The following is a 10,666-nucleotide window of genomic DNA, read 5'->3' as shown; positions in this document are numbered from 1 at the left end:
AAAAAAATGTGACAATGAATATATATGTTCATGTATAACTGAAAAATTGTGCTCTACACTGGAATTTGACACAACATTGTAAAATGATTATAAATGAATAAAAAATGTTAAAAAAGAAAAAAGTATTAAGAAGACCCACACTTTTCACTTAGCAGAGCTGTAGATTCAGTGCAAGCATGGTATTGAAGGAGGGCCCCAACACAGAACTGAGCTGCAAAGATTGGAAGAATTATTTTATTTTCTATTTTTTAGCACTACAATATTTTATAACAATAGAAGGTAGCTGGAAATACTACATGCTAACAGACAACATGAAACATAACCTCTGGGGGAGGAGTCAGCAGGGAGTGTGGCGGAGGCCACCTGTTTAGACTAAGAGCCTGTCAATGGACTGCTGGATGGATTGGATCTGCTGCTTCAGTTCTGAGCCTTCTTTGATGGTGGCAGGACAGGTGATGACAGGCCTGGAGACCCCACAGGCCCGCCCCAGGGCCTGCCTGAGCGCAGAGACACGTAGGGCACGTTCTCATCCTCACACAGCAGGCAGGCAGGTGCAGGAGGATGTCCGGGGGGCTCATGTCCGCAGCCATCACGATGACCTCAGAGATGCCTCTGTTGAGAGTTTTGGTGGCGTCATTGGCTCCTTTACAAAGACCCTTGTGTCAGAGCAGGTAGAGAGCTAAATATGAGCAGAGAAAGGGAGACACAGAGCAAATGACAGGAATCGGGCAGAAAGGAGGGGCACAGGCCAAATGCAGGAAACCCTACATCATGTAAGCACCAGGGGTCCCTGGGCAGAGAAAGAAAAGCAGGAATCTTTGGGCTGATAAGGAGCCACACCTTTTGGCCTGGAGACCAACAAAGAAAGGTCAGAAAAGGCAGGAATTTCTAGTGTCCGAATGTAACCTTTTGCTCATTATGCCCTCATTTCAATAAAATTAGCCTTTCAGATTAGAAGTACCCAGCATGCACCGACGCCATGACACTTCCGATTCAGTCTAAACAAGGACAAAAATCCCACCTTCCCTCAGGAAGGTGGAGTTGGGATGAAAATCAGGGAATACGATCTCAAACCCTTCCCTCCCCAATGGAATATTCCACCCATTCGTTTTTACACCCTATGTAACTCACTTGCCAGAGAAACTCAGGGCAGCCGCTCCCCTGAGCCTGCCCGCTCTCCCCTTGAGAGTGTGCTGTCCCTCCTTTAGTAGATCCTCACTTTACTTTTCTTAACCTCTATGTCTTGTCTCTGAATTCTTTCTGGGACGGGACAAGAACCTGGAACACCAGTTGGATCCACTTGCAGTTACATGACTGCTGAACAAGGTCCAATGGCTTCTGGTGAGGTGGGCGCCTGCAAGAGGGGAGGTCTCCGGATTTACACCAGCCTCAGTCGTGGCCGCGGATCTGTGGTCTCGTCACCCCTCAAGGAGCACAGGCGACGTCAGAGCAGGAGCCATCGCCTCTCGGAAGAGATTATTTTTTTTAATTGCTTATTTTTAGTTTTTTTTTTTTTTTTAAGGTCCTGGCACTTAAAGAAATCTCTGCCAAAACATTAGGTTTGGGGGTTATTTTTGCTCATTTTATATTTAAACAAACACATTGCTCCCTTTGTGAATCTCCTCTTCTGGTCATCATTTCTACAAAGTCAGTTCATCTCAAGTGAAATTTTACATAGTTATATTTGGTCAGAAGAGTTTGTCTTCTTTTATTAAGTGACAGGTTTAACTGCATGCAATTTTTTTAGTTTAAAGAATACTTTTTAAACTTTTACTGTCATTTGAGATTTACAGAGAGCAAAAATAGTACATAGAGTTCCTTTATACCCTTCACCCAGCCTCCCCTAATATTAACTTCTCACATAAACACAGGACAATTCTCAAAACAAGGCATTAACAACGGGGGCAGCACTATGAACTAACTCATTCATTCACTCATTTACATCCGTTTGAACTAGGGGATATCTATTTTATTTATTATTTAGGTTTGTGATCTGAGAGCCAAAACCTCAACCCTGAAAATGGAGGGAAAGTCCTAATATTATCACTGTCTCACTACCTAAGTTAGGGTAACAAAAACCTACTTTAACCCAAAGGATGTAAGGAAGACACTGACTCATTGGGAACACGGGAAAACCAGCCTGGACAGGCGCAGGAACCCAAGGTGGTCCTGGAGCAAAGAAGCCCACAGACAATGGCCCTAGGCAGGACTGACCTTCTCAGCGGGCCTCTGCTGGTGGGGACAGCACCTGCTGTCTTCAGACTCCTGGTCACTCTGATCAGGATTCAAATCTGGAGAGTGTCTGCCCCTTCGCTGGGGGAGGCAGAGGGCTGATGACGTTCATACCAGGTGGTGTCCGTGGGGAAGAGAAGAAATAGTTGCTAAGTAGCCAGTGTCAGCTGAAAAAAGGGGCACAATCTAAAAGTTGAAAATTATGTTTTATTTGGCAGATATTTTGAGGATTTAAACCCAGAAGACAGCCTCTCAGATGGCTCTGAAGAACTGCTCTGAAGAGGTAAGGGAGGAACCAGGATGCACCAGGTGGTCAGAACATCAGAAGATGACTGTGCGAGAAAACCAGACACCTCAAGTTAGTGGATGGGAAGATGCAAGAGCCTGGGCTCACTGAAATCACTCCTTTGACCTGCACCTTAGCTATCTGGGGCCAGACTCCTGCTTTTGTCCATCCTCAATCCCCTCAGGGTGCACCGTTGTGGGTGACTGCAGGGGCTGATGGCTTGATGGCCACAACATCCTTTGTTCGCTGATGTGGCAGGTGACATTTTTCATCCACAGTGTCTCCCCTTGTTCATAAATTTGGCCAGTGTTTGGGAGACATTTCATGACCAATTTTGTCCCATGGCAGTAGGAAGGCTCGTCCCTAGATCAGGCGAAGATCCTGTTGATAGGCTGTTTAGTGACCTTTTCTGGATCAGACCCTGTGGGTAATCTCAAACTCCTGGCTCGCCTGTCTCATCAGTCACTTATGACCCAGGAAATATTTTCCCTTGTTGCTTCTTCCCATACCTAGAGTTGCACTGTTATTCTAGGTAGAGTTATATATATGATTAACTCTCTCAAGACATCCTTAATTTTGTTGGAGGACTGGATACACATTGGGAAATGCAAGAGAACAATCTTATAAAACAGACAGGATATAAGCAATACAACTAGCAACATAATAAAGTCATAATGCAGCAGAGAGCGACACCCACCATAAACAAATTGAAAACAAACAGAACAAATTAAAACAATGATTAGTATAACTAATTGTAATCTGGTCGCAATAAACTGTCAAGTCCACAGGGGAGCCAGCTGGAGAAGCCAAATCCTGGAAGGGTCAAATAGAAAGAAAAAGAGAAATGTTTCATCTTTGTTTAAAAAGGTATACTTAATCAACTTACTGTAGGTCACAGCATAAGAAGGTTTTTCTGGAAGACAAAGGTTAAAAGCTGGTATATTTCAGAAAAAGTTATAAAATTATAAATCATATTTCTCAGTTCATTAAGTCCCACATAATTAATTCCTGTTGATCTGGATGAAATTGTCAGGTTTTTTCCATGAGGGTTCTGTAATATCTTATCCAGTGTAAGTGGTATGATCTAAAAGCTATCAGAAACTCATATTTATCAAAAAGTCCTTTTTATGAATTTTCGTGAAGATCTTCATTTTATGAGAGCATCAGAGTAAAACAAGGTTTGCCTAAAAATCACAGAAGACTTAAAATCGCATGGTTAAAGATCCGATTACAACAAAATTGACAGGAAGTCTGGATATTTCTGTGACATACAACATTTTAAGATAATAATTAGAATGATGACTGATAACATTATTCCAGGACTTAGTACATTTTTGGGAATTCCATATAAACTTTGGAATATGTATATTAATGATATTTGTCCAGATAATCTAACTGAAGTTTATCTCCAATGCTTCTGAAGTAACTTAACATACCAAACAATCCTAATTAGTTCAGTATTCCTCTCCAAGATGTCTCAGGGTTCCTTTCAAGCATCCGGAGTTCGCTGGAGGTCAAAAGAAATTTAGTTAGAATTTGACATTTGGGAAGTTGGTCAAAATTTCAAAAAAGTTTCAAAACACTTGGTCAAATAGGATCAGAGGGTCACTGTGAAATAGTACTCATTCATTTAATCAAAGTGACAAAAACAGTTCAAAGAACAAATACAGATCATTTAAAGGAAAAGAAACTCATACAATCTATTCCCAAAAGCAATATTCCAAGAAAACTTTCCCTTAATAGAGAGAAACCAAATCTAGTCTTCCCTCAGCCCACTTTTAAAAACAAAACCCATGTATCTAATTAAATTTAATCTAACCCCGGCCTGACCGTGTATAAAACTCCTTTTCAGGGTCCCTTCCTACAAACCTTGCACAGCTTTCTGTATCCATGTTAGTCTGTCCCTTATTTTTCTTTCCAAAAACAACCAGCTCTAGGACAAAACCATTCCCTTCCCTTAACAAAATGTATTTCTGAGACAGAAAGGAAGAGGGCAGAGCAAAGCCATTAGAAGAATGACAGAGCAATTAACACCAAGGTGGAGGAAGATTCGACTGCCAGGAGGCCTTGAGGCCCAAGACGGCAGGAGATATGACTTCCATTGAACTTGAGCGTCATCACTGTAATACATTAACATGGTGAATGGCACCGTGACAGTTCCAAGGCTGGCCATGAAAGGTCAAAAAGTGGCTGGTGGCCCAGTTTCTGCAAATCCCAGCTGTTTCCCCAAAGCAGTTGGAATAACCCTCCCATTTGTTAGCATAGAAAGTCACCAAGTCCATAAAAACTAGCACCTCCCACACCTCGTGGTGCTCTCCTTTCCCTGTGAGACGGACCCCACCCTGTCGATGGAGTGTGGATCTCTCTGAATAAACCTACCTTTACTCAACTGTGGCTCACTCTTGAATTCTTTCCTGTGCAAATCCAAGGGCCCACAGTTGGCGGGGCACGTCCCAGGGACTCAACCAAGACATCCTCTCGCCCCACAACTTTTCCCTGTATCACTTCCATCCTTATATCTTCTTCTCTTGAAAATACACATCCTACTTTCCTTACATACTGAAATATTTCCCTTATTTTCATTAGTAGCGTTAATTTAATTTTTTAACCCTTAAAAACCTTAATCTATAGCAAAAACTGACAAGGAGCAAGTAATTGAAAACAGTCTGTCATACCAACATTTCCTGATGGGATATTCCATAACCTCTAGAAACACATAATATAATTTCTTTTTTCGATGTGGTACAGGCGTTTGTCTAGTAAACCCAAACATCTTTAGTTCCCCTCTCGTAGAGAGACAAAATTAGGTAAATTTAGACCTGTTTAGCAATTATTGTTCCAGTATTTTATCTTATTTGAAATGACCTGGATAGTCAATGAATTCCTATCACTTAATTTAACTTAACAAAACTCAAGTTACCAAAAATCTGGAGAAACTCTTTTAGACAGACATACCCAAGACATAATTATCCCTAAAGAGTTCACCTAAAAACTCTTATCTAATTTACCTTTGTTTTTAACTTACGAAAATATTACCATACCAAGTTAATATTTTGTTGTTGTTGACAAACTCTGTAACAGAAATAACAAGACCATACTGACCTTTAATAAACCCAGGTACAGTAAAAGTAAGACACGTCCATATTGATTAAACCAGTCAGCTTAAGATAGCTTTAATACCAGACGTTAATTTAAAATTGAATATAATTGTGTGAACTTGAAATTCCTTCTGGCCAGTTATTCTCATATTTAGAAATATTTAACTTGTAAGCACTTACTTTTAAGTCAGTTAAATAGAGCTCTTTTATAAATGTGATTTTGATAATATTTTCCAGAGGTAGAGACATCTCATATAATGTGCACTGAGACACACAAGCAGACAAAACTAGAGATCGCACTGCTTCATTTTAATACTTAGTTTGAATCAGGTATTACAATGCAGTCTTACTAGTTATTTGTAACAGTTGGAATAAGTTAGAATTTATTTGCTCAGATGACTAGGGCTTTGGTATTTGTGGAAAAGACTTCAAGATTTGTATTTGTTTTTGATAAACACTTTTAGGAGACTATGGATTCGATTTTGGCTGAGGGAGGCTTTCCAGCAGTTTGAGTTTAAAAAGGCCACTTTTCCCTTTGTTTCCTTTCGTTTCAGGTTCTGGCTGATTGAGCTAATTATGCTCAATCTCAGGCTATCTTGGGCTGTATGTACATTTCTGATTTGTACAGATTTGTCAGACAAAGACCATTGCTTTTAATTCCCCCAAAGAACTGGTCTGTCACCTCGATGACATTAAAAGATCAATTTGCCCAACTATATTTTCTTTAATTTGCTTTTCTGTATCAGTGAGAAAAGCTCCAACTAAACTATGTTCTAGAACTGTAGAGTTTAATTAATTATGTCTTCTGAAGCTGGCATAAGGCACTCAACAAAGGTCATCTTTCTGAGTGCACAAATTAAATTCAGAGCAACATCTCTACTATCATTTTTATCACTTCCCAGTGTTTTTGTTTTTGTGTGGGATCAGGTTGTTACGGAAATGACAGGCCAGTCAAGAAACAAGCACCTCTCGGAGGGTTGGAGTACTCAGATGTATTACGCCGGCGGGCTCAGGGGGGCTTCTGCTCCGAAGCTCTGAGCACCTCCAAGACGTGCGCATGAGGTTTTATAGGGTAAAGTACAAGCTTGGGGTGTTCGTCCAATAGGCATGGAACAGCTTTAGCAGCATTATCATCACAAAGGAGGAGGCAGGGAGTCAGCAAACCAACATTCCAAAGCCAGATATGTATCTTTGAAAACCCAGCTGGCTAGCCAAAAAACATGAACAGCAAACCAACACTAATTAACTTAGATTTACAAGTTAGTCCAGCAGAACTCAGATCAGTATTCCAATACTTAGATTTGTGAGTTATCTTGTCAGCCCAGCCGGGCCTCTACTTCACATTCCTAGACTTGTGAGTTATCTTGTTAGACCAGCCCAGCTTTTCCTTCACAAGGTAACCCTAATAGTTTCCTTTAGTGTGTTCAACATCTCATGGGGGGCAGATCTACATGGGGAAGGATTCCCCAGCGAAGCGTGTCTATCGCTAATTAAGCAAAAGAGATGTAACCATCTTATATAAAGCCTATGTTATACCTATTTTTATAAACTTTCATCTCAATTCTAAATCTTTTAGTTTCCATTAAGACCCAATCAACAAGCCTTGGTTTTACAAGGAGTCCTAGAGTTTTCCTTACTTTTCAATTTCTGACCATTTACTCTGTTTTGTTTAAAAGGTTCTGGAGTCCCCAGTGAGGGGTTAAGCTGAGGGACTCAGGACCTTTTGTCAATCTTTTCACTTGATTAATTGGCCTAACTGTTGCCCCAAGTAATTGTTGGTCAGCTATCTCAGTGTCATTTTCTTCCAGTCTTTTAAATAAATAAATATTTATTTATTTAAAACTGAAGCAAATAAAGCAGACTTGTTTGGGGCCCTTTAATGTTGGGGACCAATAGGGGGTCCATTTGGCTCATCCAACATTATGTAGTGCTGTATCCAACCTCTGATTTAATCCCATTAACTTGTTTTATTTATCCCACTTTTAAATATCCACCTAAAGATTTCTTTATCCATTTGGGACAAGTCCGTTTAAAATTTCCACCTGGTTGGGAAAAAGTCTCTAGACTTTCCCTTCAGCTTTTTTCTTATTTTCCTGTTAATCAATCTAATTAACATTAACTATTTTAATGTTTTTACTAGCATCTGTAAGACCCATTGAGGTTTTTCCACAAATATGGCCTCCCAAACTGAGTTTTCTTGTTTGTTTTAAATGAAAGGAGTTCTTAGATTAAGCATTAGCTATATATATTTTTAAACCTTTTTTTTTTTGATAGACAAAAGTCTGCTCAGAATCCCAGTCTATTCAATTGGCTGCCAAATGTACACCATACGTGTACCTTTTGGATGGCAAAGACCAAGTTCTCAAAACACACACACACAAAACACCTAAGAAGATCAGGTAGTGCATTTACACCTCAAAGGCACAGGAAGAGAAATGCAAGTCTCCCCTAGAAGGGCTTTGGTTTCCTTAAGGTCAGGATTCTGAAAAGATATTTTATCAAGCCGGCTTTTTCTATCTTAACTGCGTATGCACTCACCCCATGGTAGTCATTTTCAGGGTAAAATTTTCTTTAATTCTCAAGTAAATACTTGTAAGTTTTGTAGGTGCATAAACCTGGCTGGGGAATTAGCTGGAGGCTGGCAATCTGTCATTCCTTTTTCTTTTGTTTTGGAAGCTTTGTTTCCCAATCTGAGGTCATTTTGTTGCGATCACTTTTGTTTCAACAAACTCTATTAAAGTAGCCAATTCAAGGAAAAATGACAGGTCAATCTTCCACTTAATTACCCAATCCAACCCTGCTCAGTGTCTTTCAACTGAGCAAAATCTTCCCAGTCTGAGCAAAAATCTTCCCCGTGTCTTTCACTGAGGATAACTCAGGTACCTCTTTTTAAAACTAAGTTTCGAGGATAACCTACTCCTCCAGAAAGGAGTTTATATAACACCACCAAATAAAATTTAGGATAATCAGCCAATAACAGGAGATGTGAGAACCTGGAGAAACTCACCCCAAATCATCTGGACCCTCTGAGGAGGCAGACAGGCCCAAGAGGCCTCTGTGGTATCCGGCTCCTGACCCTTGCAGAGTTCAGGCGAAGGAGAGAAGTCTGCTCTGGGCCCCTTTGTGGTCACCAAAATTGTCGACTGAAGGAAAAAATAAAAAAGCACAAGCTACAAGTTGAGAATTATATTTTATTTGGCAGATTTTCTGAGGATTAAGCCCAGAAGACAGCCTCTCAGATGGAGAAGCCAGGATGTATCAGGTACTCGGAACATCAAAAGTTTACTGTTAAAGAAACCAGACACCTCAAGTTAATGAATTTAGTGCTTTCCTATGTCTGGGAGGATGCGAGTCTGGGCTTCCCGAAAGCACTGCTTGGATCTGCACCTGAGCTCTCTAGGCCCGGGGTCCTGCTCTTCTCCATCTGGAGTTCTCTCAGGGTGCACAGCCGGGGATTTTGGGGATGGGACAGCTGCATGGACTGCCGGCTTGATGCCTGCAACATCCCTTGCTTACTGATATGGCAGGTGACATTCTTTCAACCATACCACAAACCACCAACCTTTCAGTCCCTTGGAAATCACCCCTTCTTCCCTTGTCCCCAAAAGCACAGGCTGAAACCATGTGCCCACCTCCCCCACCCACCAGCCAGACTGACAGCATTGCCAGTGGGTTGCTGCTCCACTCCAAAACATCCCTGTCTGCAGCCCACACAGCGCAAGTTCAGTGTCATCGCTGCCCGCACCCGCAATGTTTGAGGAAACCAAAAAATAACTCCTCAGGATACTATGTGGGGTAACAGAACGGGCAGTGACCCAGGGCCCCACGTCAGCATTCTGGTTTCCCTGGCCCGGGGGAAACTCTTCACCTGTCTAGACAGGGCTTCCCCTCTTCCTCTGTCAAGTGGGCCCAGTGGCCTTAATAATCTCCTAGGTCTCTTGAGAAGCCGGAAGTCTAATTAAAATGTCAAAATTCAAGTGCACTAGACAAAGACTCCTAATGAAGATCGTCTTTCGAGAAAAGTTGAAGAAATGGAGCCGTCTAAGAGTCTGTAAAACAGAAAGACGTATTTCATAAACTCATGGATTCTAAATGTTGGAGGAAGCCTTAGAGCTGTTTTTCCAAAACCCAAACCTGCATACGAATTACTTGGGGAGCCTGTGAAAATGCAGGTTGTGATTCAGTAGATCTGCGTGAGGCCTGCTTTCTCCAGGGACCACACTTTGTTCTATCCATGACTCTCACCTTGACAGCACATGACAACACTGGAGAAGCTTAAAAACCAAAAACAAAACAAAACAAAACCTACTTATGCCTGCGCTTTCTGCCCTCCCATCCCTCCAGTTCACCAATGAGATATTTTTATTTGGGAGGTTCCAAAACTCCCCTGCGATTCTAATCGGCAGCGAGTTGGAGCAGCACTGCCAGATCAGCGCTTCTCAACTTCAGTGCAGATCACCATCACCTGGAGAGCTTGTGAAACCACAGCTGGCAGGATCCCCCCTGCCCTCACCAAGATTCTGACTCAGCAAGTCTGGGGCGCGGCCCTAAATCTGCATTTCTAACAAGCTTCTAGGTGATGCTAATTCTGCTGGTCCGCGGCCTTGGAGGTCACCTAATTTCACAGCGATATTTCCCATGTAGGAAACCACGATAAAGTGACTCCCTCAGATCTCCTGATCCTGGTCCCAGGTTACTTCCTCCACCAATCCTTCCAGCTTTCCCTTCCCTTCCCGCATTCTTCCCCAAGTCCACTGCGGAGCCACTAAACGCCAGCACAAGCCTGTCCTCTGGGGCTGCGGAGAGGCCGGGTTCAGCGTGGTGAGAGGCCCCTGAGCTGCCCCGACACGGACAACGCTATGCCGAGCCCCGCGAGCCGGCCCCGCCGCTGCCCGAGACGCTGCCCGGGAAACTCGCACGCGCCCCTCGCCCTCCACGAGCTCTCCAAACGGTGGGCGGGAGGCGGCGCCGGCGTGCGCAGCGCGCGCGCCCAGGAGCCCGGCTTAGACCCGGCGAGGGTTACCAAGGCAACCGGCGCCCTCCCTCGCGG

General features: G+C 42.6%; 1 long non-coding RNA gene across 5 annotated transcripts; it reads right to left on the bottom strand.

The window, feature by feature from the left end:
- Window positions 1–244: 244 nt before the first annotated feature.
- LOC116660723 lies at window positions 245–10,591 on the bottom strand. 5 transcript variants are annotated; one of them, XR_004316323.1, is made up of 6 exons: window positions 9,766–10,591; window positions 9,004–9,665; window positions 8,624–8,759; window positions 3,955–4,025; window positions 2,215–3,331; window positions 1,176–1,354 (listed from the first exon to the last, which is right to left on the bottom strand). It is a non-coding gene; the product is annotated as an uncharacterized LOC116660723 (long non-coding RNA). The 5 variants fall into 5 exon arrangements; XR_004316322.1 differs by lacking the exon at window positions 1,176–1,354 and adding an exon at window positions 245–679 and having other exon boundaries at window positions 9,004–10,591; XR_004316321.1 differs by having other exon boundaries at window positions 9,004–10,591.
- Between the last annotated feature and the right edge of the window lie 75 nt (window positions 10,592–10,666).

Source organism: Camelus ferus, chromosome 31 (assembly GCF_009834535.1).
Source record: "Camelus ferus isolate YT-003-E chromosome 31, BCGSAC_Cfer_1.0, whole genome shotgun sequence".
Lineage (NCBI taxonomy): Eukaryota > Metazoa > Chordata > Mammalia > Artiodactyla > Camelidae > Camelus > Camelus ferus.
This window is presented reverse-complemented; position numbering and strand designations above follow the sequence as displayed.